We start from the raw sequence: 17,500 nt of genomic DNA, 5'->3' as shown, positions 1-17,500 counted from the left end.
TTCCCTACATTATCAGAGAGAATCCCTTGTCAAAGATCCACAGCTGTCTCCTATTCCCTACATTATCAGAGATAATCCCTAATCAAAGATCCACAGCTGTCTCATATTCCCTACATTATCAGAGATAATCTCTAATCACAGATCCACAGCTGTCTCCCATTCCCTACATTATCAGAGAGAATCCTAATCACAGATCCACAGCTGTCTCCTATTCCCTACATTATCAGAGAGAATCCTAATCACAGATCCACAGCTGTCTCCTATTCCCTACATTATCAGAGAGAATCCCTAGTCACAGATCCACAGCTGTCTCCTATTCCCTACATTATCAGAGAGAATCCCTAGTCACAGATCCACAGCTGTCCCTATTCCCTACATTATCAGAGATAATCCCTAGTCACAGATCCACAGCTGTCTCCTATTCCCTACATTATCAGAGAAATCAGCACAGATCCACAGTATTGTTATTTGTCATCAGAAGAATCCCTTGTCAAAGATCCACAGCTGTCTCCTATTCCCCTCATTATCAATCATCAAAGATCCACAGCTGTCTCATATTCTCATTATCAGAGAGCATCTCTAATCACAGATCCACTCTGTCTCCCATTCCCTACATTATCAGAGAGAATTCCTTTTCCACAGCTGTCCCCTATTCCCTACATTATCAGAGATAATCCCTGTCTCCACTCTGCTGTCTCTATTCTGTCTCCTAGTCACAGATCCACAGCTGTCTCCTATTCCCTACATTATCAGAGAGAATCCCTCTCACAGATCCACAGCTCTGTCTATTCCCTCTTATCAGAGATAATCCTGTCTCCACAGCTGTCTCCTCTCCCCTGTCTCTATCAGAGAGAATCTAATCACAGATCCACAGCTGTCTCCTATTCCCTACATTATCAGAGAGAATCCCTAGTCACAGATCCACAGCTGTCTCCTATTCCCTACTTATCAGAGAGAATCCTCTCACTGATCTCACAGCTGTCTCCTCTTCCCTCATTATCAGAGAGAATCCTGTCTCTCAGCTGTCTCTCTCTTCTCTCTGTCTATCAGAGAGAATCTGTCAAAGATCCACAGCTGTCTCCTATTCCCTACATTATCAGAGAGAATCCTCTCTCAAAGATCCACAGCTGTCTCATATTCCCTAATTATCAGATCTCTAATCACAGATCCACAGCTGTCTCCCATTCCCTACATTATCAGGAAATTCATGTCACAGATCCACAGCTGTCCCCTATTCCCTACATTATCAGAGATAATCCCTAGTCACAGATCCACAGCTGTCTCCTATTCCCTACATTATCAGAGATAATCCCTAGTCAAAGATCCACAGCTGTCTCCTATTCCCTACATTATCAGAGAGAATCCCTAGTCACAGATCCACAGCTGTCTCCTATTCCATTATCAGAGATAATCCTAGTCACAGATCCACAGCTGTCTCCTATTCTCTACATTATCAGAGAGAATCCCTAATCACAGATCCACAGCTGTCTCCTATTCCCTACATTATCAGAGAAAAACCCTAGTCACAGATCCACAGCTAAACATTCCCTACATTATCAGAGAGAATCCTAAACAGATCCACAGCTGTCTCCTATTCCTACATTATCAGATGAGAAATAGTCAAGATCCACAGCTGTCTCCTATAAGCTAAATTATCAGGTTGATTTAAATCCTGTTTGATCCACAGCTGTCTCCTATTCCCTGGCATTATCAGAGATAATCTTGCTGCTGTGATCCACAGCTGTCTCCTATTTCTACATTATAGAGAGAATTTTAATCACAGATATGTTCTCCTATTCTCTTTGTGAGATCTGTGTGATCACAGATCCAAGCTGTCTCCTATTCATACATTATCAGAGAGAATCCTCAGTAGTCACAGATCCACAGCTGTCTCCTATTCCCTACATTATCAGAGAGAATCTTGAGTCACAGATCCACAGCTGTCTCCTTTCTCACATTATCAAGAGCTATGCCACTAGTCACAGAGTCAAAGCTTTCCTTATTTTTATCAGTCACAGTGGTCAGGTATTCTGCCGCTGTGTACTCTCTGTGTCTTCGGCCAAATAGCATTCAGTTTGCTGTTTTTACTAATCTCCTTTTCTCCTCTGTTTTTTCAGTATCTCTCTCTTTTCTCTCTCTCTCTCTCTCTCTCTCTCTCTGTCTCTCTCTCTCTCTCTCTGTCTCTCTCTGTCTCTCTCTCTCTCTCTCTCTCTCTCTCTCTCTCTCTCTCTCTCTCTCTCTCTCTCTCTCTCTCTCTCTCTCTCTCTCTCTCTGTTTCTATCCTTCTCTCTATTTAAATGTCTCTTGATACTGCCAGTATTTCCTTCGCCTTTTTTCACAATGTCTCTCTCTCTTCATATCCACCTCTTCTTCTACTTCCTCTTTGATCTTTATATTTTCCTCTCAATACCAGACTTTTCAAATGCTCTACGTTGGCATGACGGACTAGTGCTGTCCTGCAGTGCTGCCAAAACCTTCTCTCATGCAGACTGAAATGCACACACACCAACACATGCACACACACGTACACACACAACAAAACAAATCAAAACACTGATAACGTCTCGAGCCACTGTGAGTGTGTGTTCTGTGTGTGTGTGCTCAGTGTTTCTATGAGTGAACGTATGTGTGTATGATGAGACAATACCTGAAGCTGACATGTTATCTGTTCATCTTTCCTTGGCTCCCTCTCCTCTCCATCCCTCCAGCCGTATCATGGATGAACGTCTATTTTTGATGCATTAATTCTGCAGGGTTGAAACAGAAACAACTCAAAGCTTAATTAACAGTTTCTGTGTTATTTCTTAGTGGTTATGGTCAGGGCTATGGTTTAGGGCTTACATAAGAATGATGAAAAACACTATTACCATCAGGTATGGCCCCCTCCTCCTCTCCCACCCCCATCCCTCTCTCCTCCAGCTCTACAGTCATCTCCCTCCCTCCTAAGCTTGACCTACAGTACCAGTCAAGAGTTAGGCCACACCTACACCTTCAAGGGTTTTCTTCATTTATACTGTTTTCTACATTGTAGAATAATAGTGAAGAAAACAAAACTATGAAATAGCACATATGGAATCATGTAGTAACCAAAAAAGTGTTAAACAAATCAAAATATCTTTTATATTTCAGATTCTTCAAAGTAGCCATATGCTGAGCACTTGTCGGCTGCTTTTCCTTCATTCTGCGGTCCACCTCATCTCAAACCATATCAATTGGGTTGAGGTCGGGTGATTGTGGAATCCAGATCATCTGATGCAGCACTCCATCACTCTCCTTCTTGGTCAAATAGCCCTTACACAGCCTGGAGGTGTGTTGGGTCATTGTCCTGTTGAAAAACAAATGATAGTCCCACTAAGTGCAAACCAGATTGGATGGAGTTTCGCTGCAGAATGCTGTGGTAGCCATGCTGGTTAAAGTTGCTTTGAATTCTAAATAAATCACAGACAGTGTCACCAGCAAAGCACCCTAGACCATCACACCTCCTCCTCCATGCTTCACGGCAGCGTAGCCTAGTGGTTAGAGTGTTGGACTAGTAACCGGAAGGTTAGAGACCCCCGAGCTGACAAGGTACAAATCTGTCATTCTGCCCCTGAACAGGCAGTTAACCCACTGTTCCTAGGCCGTCATTGAAAATAAGAATGTGTTCTTAACTGACTTGCCTAGTTAAATAAAGGTTAAAAAATCATCCGTTCACCTACTCAGCATCTTACAAAGACACAGCGATTGGAACCAGAAATCTCCAATTTCGACAGATTTCCACCGGTCTAATGTTCATTGATCATGTTTCTTGGCCAAAGCAAGCCTCTTCTTCTTATTGGTGTCCTTTCGTACTGCTTTCTTTGCAGCAATTAGACCATGAAGACTTGATTCACGCTGTCTCCGCTAAACAGTTGATGTTGAGATGTGTCTGTTCCTTGAACTTTTAACAAGGCACCCCTGTTAATTGAAATGCATTCCAGGTGACTAACTCATGAAGCTGGTTGAGAAAATGGCAAGCGTGTGCAAAGCTGTCATCAAGGCAAAGGGTGGCTACTTTCACTTTTTTGGTTACTACATGGCTCCATATGTGTTATTTCATAGGTTTGATGTCTTCATTATTATTCTACAATATAAAAAATAGTAACAATAAAGACAAACACAGTATTATTCTCATGTTCTCTCCCCTCCACCTCTTCATCCCTCTCCCCATCCTATCCATCCCCATCCCTCTCCCTCCTCTCCATCCCTCTCTCCTCCTCTCCATCCCTCTCTCCTCCTCTTCATTCCTCTCTCATCCTCTCTCTCCATTCCTCTCTCCTCCCTCCTCTCCATTCCTCTCTCCTCCTCCCTCTCTCCTCCTCCTCTCCATTCCTCTCTCCTCCTCTCCATTCCCTCCTCCATTCCTCTCCTCTCCATCCTCTCTCCTCCTCTCCATTCCTCTCTCCTCCTCTCCATTCCTCTCTCCTCCTCTCCATCTCTCTCCTCCTCTCCATTCCTCTCTCCTCCTCTCCATCCTCTCTCCTCCTCATTCCTCTTCCTCTCTCCATCCCTCTCTCCTCCTCTCCATTCCTCTCTCCTCCTCTCCATTCCTCTCCTCTCCATCCTCTCTTCTCCTCTCCATCCCTCTCTCTCCTATCCATTCCTCTCTCCTCCATTCCTATCTCCTCTCCATTCCTCTCTCCTCTCCATTCCTCTCCCCTCCTCTCCATTCCTCTCTCCTCCTCTCCATTCCTTTCTCCCTCATTCCTCTCCATCTCTCTCCTCCTCTCCATTCCTCTCTCCTCTCCATCCTCTCCCATCCCTCTCTCTCTCAATCCCTCTCTCTCCTCTCCATCCCTCTCTCTCCTCTCCATCCCTCTCTCCTCCTCTCCATCCTCCTCTCTCCTCTCTCCTCTCTCCATTCCTCTCTCCTCCTCTCCATTCCTCTCCATCCTCCTCCCCATTCCTTCCTCTCTCCTCCTCCATCCTCCTCTCCATCTCCCTCCTCCTCCTCTCCTCTTCCTCTCTCCTCCTCTCCATCCTCTCCTCCTCTCCATCCTCTCTCCTCTCCATTCCTCTTCCTCCTCCCTCTCCATTCCTCTCTCATCCCTCTCCCTCTCCTCTCCATCCCTCTCTCCTCCTCTCCATTCCTCTCTCCATCCTCTCTCCTCTCCATCCCTCTCTCCTCCTCTCCATTCCTCTACATCCTCCTCTCCATTCCTCTCTCCTCCTCTCCATTCCTTTCTCCTCTCCATCTCCATCCCATCCTCTCCATCTCTCTCCATCCTCTCCATCCATTCCTCTCTCCTCCTCTCCATTCCTCCTCCTCTCCTCTCCCTCTCCCCTCTCTCCTCCTCTCCATTCCTCTACATCCTCCTCTCCATCTCTCCTCCTCTCCATTCCTCTCCTCTCCATTCCTATCCATCTCTCTCCTCCTCTCCATCTCTCATCCTCTCCATCCCTCTCTCCTCTCAATCCCTCCCTCTCCATTTCTCTCTCTCCTCTCCATTCCTCTCTCTCTCTCTCTTTCCTCCATCCCTCTCTCCTCCTCTCCATTCCTCTCTCCTCCTCTCCATTCCTCTCTCCTCCCATTCCTCCCTCCTCTCCATTCCTCTCCATCTCTCCATCCTCCTCTCCATTCCTCCTCCCTCCTCCTCTCCATCCTCTCCATCCCTCTCCATCCCTCTCTCCTCCTCTCCATCCCTCTCTCTTCCTCTTCATTCCTCTCCCATCCTCCTCTCCATTCCTCTCTCCTCCTCTCCATTCCTCTCTCCTCTCCATCTCTCTCTCCTCCTCTCCATTCCTCTCTCCTCCTCTCCTTTCCTCTCTCCTCCTCTTCCTTCCTTTATCCTCCTCTCCATTCCCTCTCCCATCTCTCTCTCCTCTCCATCCCTCTCTCCTCCTCTCCATCCCTCTCCCCTCCTCTCAATCCCTCTCCCCCCCTCTCCATTCCTCTCTCCTCCTCATTCCTCTCTCCTCCTCTCCATCCCTCTCTCCTCCTCTCCATTCCTCTACATCCTCCTCTCCATTCCTCTCTCCTCCTCTCCATTCCTCTCTCCTCTCCTTTCCTCTCTCCTCCTCTCCATTCCTTTCTCCTCCTCTCCATTCCCATCCATCTCTCTCCTCCTCTCCATTCCTCTCTCCTCCTCTCCATTCCTCTCTCCATCCCTCTCCCCTCCTCTCAATCCCTCTCTCCTCCTCTCCATTTCTCTCTCCTCCTCTCCATTCCTCTCCCCTCATCTGCAAACCTCTCTCTTTCCTCTCCATCCCTCTCTCCTCCTATCCATTCCTCTCTCCTCCTCTCCATTCCTCTCTCCTCTCCATTCCTCTCTCCTCCTCTCCATCCCTCTCTCCTCCTCTCCATCCCTCTCTCCTCCTCTCCATCCCTCTCTCCTCCTCTCCATTCCTCTACATCCTCCTCTCCATTCTTCTCTCCTCCTCTCCATCCCTCTCCATCTCTCTCTCCTCAGTTCTAAGGACATCTCCCTGCCTCGCCCTTACTACATGGCAGACGAGGATGATGAGCGACCCTTCATCTGCTCTCTCGCCCAGGACAACGGCATCATGGCGTGCACCGACGTCCCGGCCCGCCGAGAACTAGGGACGTACCTGCTGCCTGGACAAGGACGATGTGACACACAGACAGGGTTTGGGGCTGAGTCCTGAACCCCTGGTTAACGGGTCAGTTAGTGGGCCTGGACTGTGTGTCAACTGGAACCAGTATTACACACGCTGTCACACGGGCCACAGCAACCCACATAAAGGAGCCATCAACTTCGACAATATCGCCTACGCTTGGATCGTCATCTTTCAGGTAGGGCTTTGATTGGGTGGTTTGGACTTTTCTTAATTTGTATTGGTTGATCTTTGTGAGCTGAAGTGGCTAGATATGCACCACAACGTGTCTCTCTCTACACCTACCTAGCTTGCTTTCTCTGTCTCTCTTTTTCTATTGATGTAAAAATCAAATCAAATCGTATTTGTCACATGCGCCTAATACAACAGGTTCAAACCTTACAGTGAAATGCTTATATAATTATAAGCCCTAACCAACAATGCAGTTACAAAATCTTGTAAAGAAAATATTTAATAAAAAGTAACAAAATAAAATAACAATAACAAGGCTATATACATGGGGTACCAGAACCAAGTCAATGTGTGGGGCCACAGGTTAGTCATGTAGGTCGGGGAAAGGTGCGTAAAGTTGCCTGTCATATTGTATGTCTTTGCACTGTCCAGGGAGCTGTATTGGTTAAAGTAGAGGCCAGATCAAATCCCTGTACTGGAGGGCTGCTGTGGGCAAGCTTTTGTTCCCACCCAGCACCAACATGCATGATTTCACTTTTATTTATTTTTTATTCATTGTTAGTCTTATCAGGTGTGTTAGTGCACGTTGGCACTGGGCTGGAACAAACACCTGCACACCGTGCCAGTCCTCTTAGACTAGAGTTGTCCCACCCCTGAAGTATAGGTCAGGAGTATGTCGAGATAGAGTAGAGGTTACCATACTGATTAGGTCATGACAAGATATCTACTTGCTGTAATGAATTGAATAATGTATGCTGGTCTGGAACATCAGCCTTGTAGTTCTCCAGCAGTAGTGAAGTGTCTGACAGTAGTGATTAGGTGACGGGGAGATATACACTCTGTAATTGGCTTGCTATCTGATTATCTGATTACATTACAGAGACAGAGAGCTCTCCTCTATGTGACTTTTAGTGGGGAAATGAATCAGGAAGTGGATGTTATCAGACGTTATCAGATGTTCTCCAGTCTAGGTCAACAGGAGGGTGACTGCTCTGGCTGATCTGTAGGACAAACTGAGCTTCGTCTTGGTGAAATGTCTGAATTCTTGGTAACAATGGAAATGTCAAAGCCTATTGTCCTTGACTTAGAGACGTGTTGTGTGTGTGTGTGTTCCTCTCCAGGTGATCACCCTGGAAGGCTGGGTAGAGATCATGTACTATGTAATGGATGCTCACTCCTTCTACAACTTCATCTACTTTATACTGCTCATCATTGTAAGTACACACACACACACACGCAATGCACACACACAATGCACACACACACACACACAATGCACAAACACACACACACAATGCACACATACACACACATACACACACACTGCACACACACACACACACACACACACACACACACACACACACACACACACACACACACACACACACACACACACGCACACGCACACGCACGCACACACACACACACACACACACACACACACACACACACACACACACACACACACACACACACACACACACACACACACACACACACACACACACACACACACACACACACACACACACACACACACACACACACACACACACACACACAATGTACAAACACACACACAATGCACACATACACACACATACACACACACTGCACACATACACACACACACACATACACACACACTGCACACATGCACACTGCACACACATACACACACACACATACACACACACTGCACACATACACACACATACACACACACTGCACACATACACACACACACACAAAATGACCTGAAGGTTTTATTATTCTCTCTCTCTCTCTCTTCCTCTCTCTCCCTCTCTCTCTCTCTCCTCTCTCTCTCTCTCTCCTCTCTGTCTCTATCTTCCCCCTCTCTCTCTCTCTCTCTCTCTCTCTCTCTCTCTCTCTCGCTCTCTCTCGCTCTCTCGCCCTCTCTGTCTCTATCTTCCCCCTCTCTCTCTCTCTCTCTTTCTCTCTCGCTCTCTCTCTCTCTCGCTCTCTCGCCCTCTCTCTCTCTCGCTCTCTCTCCCTCTCTCGCTCTCCCCCTCTCTCTCTCCCTCTCTCTTGCTCTCCCTCTCTCTCGCTCTTCTCTCTCTCATTCTCCCTCTCTCGTTCCATACCAGAGATGCTATCGGCACGGTAATAGAAAGGGATTATTATTGGATGCTCAGACCACCTGGGGATTAGGCTCGCATCCAGTCACACACACACACACACACACACACACACACACACACACACACACACACACACACACACACACACACACACACACACACACACACACACACACACACACACACACACACACACACACACACACACACACACACACACACACACACACACACACACACACACACTGCCTGTCTGGTGCGGTGTCACGGTTGGAGAATGAAAGGGGGTGGTTAATACTGGTTTACTTCCGTTTGTACCCTGGCCACCCGTTGGCTCCAAGCTACAAACACCCATCACTCACTCACTCACTCCTCTCTCTCTCTCTCTCTCCTCTCTCTCTCTCTCTCTCTCTCTCTCTCTCTCTCTCTCTCTCTCTCTCTCTCTCTCTCTCTCTCTCTCTCTCTCTCTCTCTCTCTCTCTCTCTCTCTCTCTCTCTCTCTCTCTCTCTCTCTCTCTCTCTCTCTCTCTCTCTCTCTCTCTCTCTCTCTCTCTCTCTCTCTCTCTCTCTCTCTCTCTCTCTCTCTCCCTCTCTCTCTCTCTCTCTCTCTCTCTCTCTCTCTCTCTCTCTCTCTCTCTCTCTCTCTCTCTCCCTCTCTCTCTCTCCCTCTCTCTCTCTCTCTCTCTCTCTCTCTCTCTCTCTCTCTCTCTCTCTCTCTCTCTCTCTCTCTCTCTCTCTCTCTCTCTCTTCCTCTCTCTCTCTCTCTCTCTCTCTCTCTCTCTCAAATAATAGTACTCTCTCTCTAACTCCTCTCTCTCTTTCTCCCTCCCTCTCTCTCTCTCTCTCTCTCTCTCTCTCTCTCTCTCTCTCTCTCTCTCTCTCTCTCTCTTCTCTCTCTCTCTCTCTCTCTCTCTTTTGTCTCCACCTCTCGTCTCTCTCTTATCTCTCTCTCTCTCTCTCTCTCTTTCCCTCCCTCTCTCTCTCTCTCTCTCTTAAGTCTCTCTCTCTCTCTCTTCTCCACTCTCTCTCTCTCTCTATCTCTCTATCCATCCACAGAAACATGTCAAACTCTTTCTAATCAATCCTCTTGTCTTTAAGATATATATTCTAATATATCAACCGAGTGTGTCTCTTCAATAACTCTCAATCTCTCTCTCTCTCACTCTCCCCCACCTCTTACTCTCTCCTTCACGCTCTCTTCAAAATAAAAGCTATGTCTCCCTCTGTTCACCTCCATAGAAAAAAGGAATCTGGTCTCTCCCTTTAAATGGAGGTTAGGCATGTGGGAGGAACTCTCTCTAAGAGACACTTCCTCTTGGATTTTCCTCTCTCTCTCTCTCTCAGTTCTGTCATTCTTCTCTCTTCCACTCTCTCTCTAAACTCATTATTGGCTCTCTAATCTCCCCCTCAATGGTAATGAGAGACAAGAACCTCAATACATATTTATTTAATAAACCACGTATAATTAAGCAACAACCAGCTGATGGTCAACTCAATATCATATAGTTATGTAGGATAGCTAAGCTAACGTTACTTCTCCATGTCAATAATATAGTTAAGTAGGATAGCTAGGCTAACGTTACTTCTCCTAGTCAATAATATAGTTATGTAGGATAGCTAGGCTAATGTTACTTCTCCATGTCAATAATATAGTTATGTAGGATAGCTAGGCTAATGTTACTTCTCCATGTCAATAATATAGTTATGTAGGATAGCTAGGCTAACGTTACTTCTCCATGTCAATAATATAGTTATGTAGGATAGCTAGGCTAATGTTACTTCTCCTTTGCTAGCTAACAAGCCCACCAAAGGCAAGCTACCACACAATCACATCGAGCAGCTGAAATGACAGCAAACTATGGAATTTTAGTTTTTTTAACCTTTGTTTCTATTGCCGATTCTTTGAATACATCCATTATAGTGATGCTGATACATGAATTGGCCTGGATCCGAGAAGCTGTCAGGCTCGTCATGTCATGTGGCACAGTGGAGAAAAATAACTGCAACATGTTGCACAAGTCTGATAGGACATAGTTGTACTGTACCAAACCAAATGCTTGGCTCGTAGCATGGGGACATATTGTCTTGACACTTTTTCCCCGGGGGAGATTAAGTTTACAAATTGACTGGCTGGGCTGTGGGACAGTAAATGCACATGTATACATTTAATGGAACTGTTAACAGGCATCACCTGGAGAATGAGGGATTGTGGTGCTATAACTCGCTGCTACCAACCAATCAGCATCCGGAATCCAAACAACCCCTTTTATAATATGGTAATACAGCATTTTCTAACCCTTCATTCACTTCGCACAACAGTCTTCAGTACAGTAAAGTAGAATTTCAGGATTACTTTCTAGCATGCAACATTGTGCCTACTGTATACACAGAGTGGACAAAACATTATGAGCACCTGCTCTTTCCATGACGTAGACTGACCAGGTGAATCCAGGTGAAAGCTATGATCCCTTAATGATGTCACTTGTTAAATCCACTTCAATCAGTGTAGATGAAGGGGAGGAGTCGGGTTAAAGGTGAAGGGGAGGAGTCGGGTTAAAGGTGAAGGGGAGGAGACAGGTTCAAGAAGGATTGTTTAAGCCTTGAGACATTTGAGACATGGATTGTGTCTGTGTGCCATTCAGAGGGTGAATGGGCAAGACAAAACAATGGAAGTGTCTTTGAACGGGGTATGGTAGTAGGTGCCAGGCGCACTGGGTTTGAGTCAAGAACTGCAACTCTGCTGGGTTTTTCACTGTCAACAGTTTCCACATAAATGGAGGCGTTGCACACATCTCCTATAAACAACATAAGTACAGCCTGTATGCTCAGCAGATGCTTTTGTCCTATAGGCATCCAATACCTTTTACACTGTTTCCCAACACGCCAGTCTTTTCATAGCTTATCATGCAACACGGTGCTCTCTCTTTCACACAAAGAAAGCTGTTTAATACATATCGAGTACAAGTAGTTGGAATGACGCTTTCAGGGAGGTGAATGACACACCTGTACATTTCCTGCAGCCTCTTTACAACATGTCTCAGTCTCAGAGTTATTACCAGCAGACGCTCTTGTCTTCACACTAATCTGTTGCGCAACACGTCTCCGTCTCAATAGGTTATTATGCCGAGGAGATGAGACGCTCTCGTTTTCACACTGAGACAGACAAGTACCCTTCCATTAAGGCTTTGTCTCCACCCCTACACTCTAATGGAGAGAGAGGGAAATCAGATGAGACAGACTGCAGGAAAAGGTAGAGAGTGAAGGGGGGGCAAAGAGAGAGGGAGAAAGAGAGGGAAAGAGAGAGGGAAGGGAATAAATCAGAGTAGATAGACAGCCAGATTGGGGGTGGGGGGGGGGGGGGGTCACTGAAAGGAGCAATCATCAACATACTGTCAAGTATCTGTACTATAAAATCACTGACGATTGCTACAGTGTGAAGTGGAAGCACAACAAGTGGATAAGAACATTCATATGGCTGTGAAAATCAGAAACACACACACACAGTAGGCCTATACAGTACACACCCACCAACACACACACAGTAGGCCTATACAGTACACACCCACCAACACACACACAGTAGGCCTATACAGTACACACCCACCAACACACACACACACAGTAGGCCTATACAGTACACACCCACCAACACACACACACAGTAGGCCTATACAGTACACACCCACCAACACACACACACAGTAGGCCTATACAGTACACACCCACCAACATACACACACCGTCGTATCCAAGGCTTACAGAGCTGTGAAATACCCATGTAACTGAGATTACAATACACACAGCCTCCACTTCCACACATACTCTCCAGTCCTATGTGTTTACATTACACACAGCCTCCACTTCCACACATACTCTCCACTCCTATGTGTTTACATTACACACAGCCTCCACTTCCACACATACTCTCCACTCCTGTTGTCACCCAAGCTTCTATAGATATTTCATCATCTGTCATCCCCTCTCTCTCTCTGATCGTTGTAGGGTCCCCTACTTTCCTTTCAGTCCTGAGCATACACAATTGGCATGGAAACGAACTATTTGAATCCACGGCCCCAGAAAGCTCTGGTTTAGATCAATTGCAACCGTAGAGAGAACAGAGAGGGACGGAGAAAGAGAGAGAGAAGAAGCAGAGAGAGAAAGCAGAGTATGAGAGCGATGCGAGTGTGAGTGCTTGAACAAGGATCGGCACAGAGAGCTAAACCAATCATGAAAGGAGAAACAGAGAGGAGAAAATCCTATGGCGTTCGTCCTTAGATCAATACTGATTCAAACCCTGATAACCTCCTAGTCCTATCTGATCCTCTCTCTCTCTCTCTCTCTCTCTCTCTCTCTCTCTCTCTCTCTCTCTCTCTCTCTCTCTCTCTCTCTCTCTCTCTCTCTTCTCTCTTTCTCTTCTCTCCACCCCTCTCTCTCTCTTCTCTCTCTCTCTCTTTCTCTTCTCTCCTCTGATCTCTTGTTCTCTCTCTCTCTCTCTCTTTCTCTGCCTCTGATTCTCTTTTCTCGTCCTCTCTCTGTGTCCTTTCTCTGTTCTCTCTGTTCTCTCTCTCTCTATGTTCTCTCTCTCTCTCTCTCTCTCTCTCTCTCTCTCTCTCTCTCTCTCTCTCTCTCTCTCTCTCTCTCTCTCTCTCTCTCTCTCTCTCTCTCTCTCTCTCTCTCTCTTTCTCTCTCTCCACTCCTCTCTCTCTCTCTCTCTCTCTCTCTCTCTCTCTTTCTCTTCTCTCCACCCCTCTCTCTATGTTCTCTCTCTCTCTCTCTCTTTCTCTGCCTCTGATTCTCTTTTCTCGCTACTCTCTCTATCTATGTCCTTTCTCTGTTCTCTCTGTTCTCGCTCTCTCTCTATGTTCTCTCTGTTCTCGCTCTCTCTCTATGTTCTCTCTGTTCTCTCTGTTCTCCTCTCTCTCTCTCTTCACTCTATCCCTCTGTCTCTTCTCTCCACCCCTCTCTCTATGTTCTCTCTCTCTGTGTTCTCTCTCTGAGCTTTTCCTTCGCTCTCACTCTGTCCTTTCTCCTTCTCAATTCAATTCAATTGACTTTATTGACATGGCAAGTTCATTATTACTCACATTGTCAAAGTATACATCTAGAAAAATATATATATATTTATATATATATATAAACTATATATATATTTATATATAAATACATGGTGGGACCAACAGCAATAATAATAGTAGTAGTGGACATGGGATTACCATTAAACAACACAACAACTACAACAATACATTAAATCAATGGTAGTAGACCAGTGTCAACATGACTGAGAAGACACATGACCTGGTAGTGGACCAGTGTCAACATGACTGAAAGACACATGACCTGGTAGTGGACCAGTGTCAACATGACTGAAAGACACATGACCTGGTAGTGGACCAGTGTCAACATGACTGAGAAGACACATGACCTGGTAGTGGACCAGTGTCAACATGACTGAGAAGACACATGACCTGGTAGTGGACCAGTGTCAACATGACTGAGAAGACACATGACCTGGTAGTAGACCAGTGTCAACATGACTGAGAAGACACATGACCTGGTAGTGGACCAGTATCAACATGACTGAGAAGACACATGACCTGGTAGTGGACCAGTATCAACATGACTGAAAGACACATGACCTGGTAGTAGACCAGTGTCAACATGACTGAGAAGACACATGACCTGGTAGTGGACCAGTGTCAACATGACTGAGAAGACACATGACCTGGTAGTAGACCAGTGTCAACATGACTGAGAAGACACATGACCTGGTAGTGGACCAGTGTCAACATGACTGAGAAGACACATGACCTGGTAGTGGACCAGTGTCAACATGACTGAAAACACATGACCTGGTAGTGGACCAGTGTCAACATGACTGAGAAGACACATGACCTGGTATGAAAGACAGAACAAAACAAGATGGGAAATATTATCAACATTACTTTGCACTTTTCACTGGCTGTTCCTCAGGTTGTGGCAGGAGGACACATATTTGGCTGCCAAAACTGCGCATTTTGGCTTTTCACCCAATAAATATTAGATTTTTTCTTCATCTTTTATAGTTTCAAATTCTTTGTATTGAATTATAATTTGGGGAAAGAAATATTCTCTTTGGTCTGAGTATTTGTCACAGTGTAGTTGGAAATGCAGCTCTGTCTCTACCTCTCCCCTGGAGCAGAGTGAGCACAGCCTGTCCTCTCTGGGCAGCCAGGTTTGTCTGTGACGACCGGTCTCTATAGCCAGACTGTGCTCACTGAGTCTGTACCTAGTCAATGTTTTCCTCAGTTTCCTATCAGTCACAATGGTCAGATAGTCTGCCACCATGTACTGTCTATTTAGAGCCAAATAGCACGGACGTTTACTTCGATTGTTTTGTGGTGTCTTTCCAATAGGTGATATATTTTTATTTTTGTTTTGTAATGATTTGGTTGGGCCAGATTTTCTGAGTGCTGTCCTGAGGCTCTATGGGGTTGGTTTGGGTTGGTGAACTGAGCCTCAGAACCAGCTGGCTGAGGGGACTCTTCTCTGGTTTCATCTCTTGACATTGTAGAGCTGTGTGATGGAATGTTCTGGGGTCACTTGTGTTTAGATGGTTGTAAAATTTGATGGCTCTTTTTTCTAGTCGAATGAGAAGGTGGTATTGGCCCAATTCTGCTCTACATGCTTTATTTATAGTTTTTCTTTGCACCTTGCAATACAGTCTTGCAAAACTCTGCATGCAGTATCTCAATTGGATTTTTGTCCCATTTGGTGAATTCATTATTAGAGAGTGGACCCCATACTTCACTGCCATGTGGAGCAATTGGTTCTATAACTGTTTGGAAAATTTGGAGCCAGATTGGAATTTCGATTTTAATTGCAATTTCGATTTTAATGTAACTTTTAATGGCATAAAATATTCTTCTTGCTTTGTCTCTCAGCACATTCACAGCCAATGTGAAAGCTACCTGTGTTGCTGATATTTATTCCTAGATTTGTGTAGTTTTTGGTGTGTTCTAATAGCACTGTGTCCAAATAGAAATTATATTTGTCATCCTGATTTCCTGACCTTTTTTGGAATATCATTATATTTGTTGTTTTTTAGGTTAACGGTCTGAGCCCAGGTCTGACAGAACCTGTGAAGACGAGGTGCTGCTAGGTGCTGCTGTAACCCCTCTTTAGTGGGAGACAGCAGCACCAGGTCATCTGCGTACAGCAGACACTTGATTTCAGTGTTGTGTAGGGTGATACCAGGTGCTGCCGATTCTTATAATGTTTTTGACAATTCATTAACGTAGATGTTAAATAGTGTGGAACTTATGGGGCAGCCCTGTTTCACTCCCCGTCCCTGAGAGAAGAAGTATGTTTGCTTGTTGCCAATTTTAACTGCACATTTGTTTTTAGTGAACATTGATTTAATAAAATCATATGTTTTCCCTCCAAAACCACTTTCTATTAGTTTATAAAAAAGACCTTCGTGCCAAATTGAATGAAATGCTTTCTTGAAATCTACAAACCACGAGTAGATTTAGCCTTTGTTTTTGTTTACTTGTTTGTCAATTAGAGTGTGTAGGGTGAAAATGTGGACTGTTGTATGATAATTGTTCTGAAATCCAATCTGACTTCTGCTCAGGACGTTGTGTTCATCAAGGAAGTGATGTAGTCTGCTATTTATGATACTGCAGAGGATTTCCCCCGAGTTGCTGTTAATGCAAATTCCTCTGTAATTATTTGGGTCAAATTTCTCTCGATTTTTATAGATTGGTGGGATCAATCCCTGGTTCCAAATATCGGGGGAAGACCTGCAGCGAGGATAATGTTGAAGAGTTTGAGTATAGCTAATTTGAATTTGTGGTCTGTATATTTGATCATTTAATTTAAAATACCATCAGCACCACAGGCCTTTTTAGGTTGGAGAGTGCATAGTTTGTCCAATAATTATTCTTCTGTAATTGGGGAATCCACAGGATTCTGGTAGTCTTTGACTGCTGATTCAAGGATTTGTCATTTTTCTTGACTATCTTTTTGTTCTGGGCTCTTTGATGCTGTAGAGCTTTACAAAATGATTTCTCCACATGTCCCCATGTTGGAGAGACAATTCCTCATGATGAGGTTTGTTTCATTTATTCCAATTCTCCCAGAAGTGGTTTGATTCTATGTCTTCCTCAATTCCATCCAGCTGATTTCTAATGTGCTGTTCCTTTTTTGTTCTTAGGGTGTGTTTGTATTGCTTCAGTGTTTCTCCATATTGAAGGTGTGTATTTTTGTTGTCTGGTTCTTTATGTTTTTGATTAGATATATTTCTCAATGACTTTCTTAGATTTTTGCAATCATTTTCAAACCATTTTTCAATTTCTCATATTTCTCTCATGTTTCTTTAAATTAGCCAAGGAGGCTAATTTGTCAAATATAAAGTTTATGTTCCAAACAGCCAAATTTAAAGGCTCTGAGAGAGGTGTTAGTGGGCTGACTGTGAAGGCTCTGAGAGAGGTGTTAGTGGGCTGACTGTGAAGGCTCTGAGAGAGGTGTTAGTGGGCTGACTGTGAAGGCTCTGAGAGAGGTGTTAGTGGGCTGACTGTGAAGGCTCTGAGAGAGGTGTTAGTGGGCTGACTGTGAAGGCTCTGAGAGAGGTGTTAGTGGGCTGACTGTGAA

General features: G+C 45.0%; 1 pseudogene; it reads left to right on the top strand.

Moving 5' to 3' along the window:
• The window catches only part of LOC124017098, a 101,059-nt pseudogene that overhangs the window by 51,561 nt on the left and 31,998 nt on the right, over positions 1-17,500 (top strand).

Source organism: Oncorhynchus gorbuscha, unplaced genomic scaffold (genome assembly GCF_021184085.1).
Source record: "Oncorhynchus gorbuscha isolate QuinsamMale2020 ecotype Even-year unplaced genomic scaffold, OgorEven_v1.0 Un_scaffold_1512, whole genome shotgun sequence".
In the NCBI taxonomy this organism is placed as follows: domain Eukaryota; kingdom Metazoa; phylum Chordata; class Actinopteri; order Salmoniformes; family Salmonidae; genus Oncorhynchus; species Oncorhynchus gorbuscha.
Note: the sequence above shows the minus strand (reverse complement) of the source record. Positions and strands in the feature narration are given on the sequence as shown.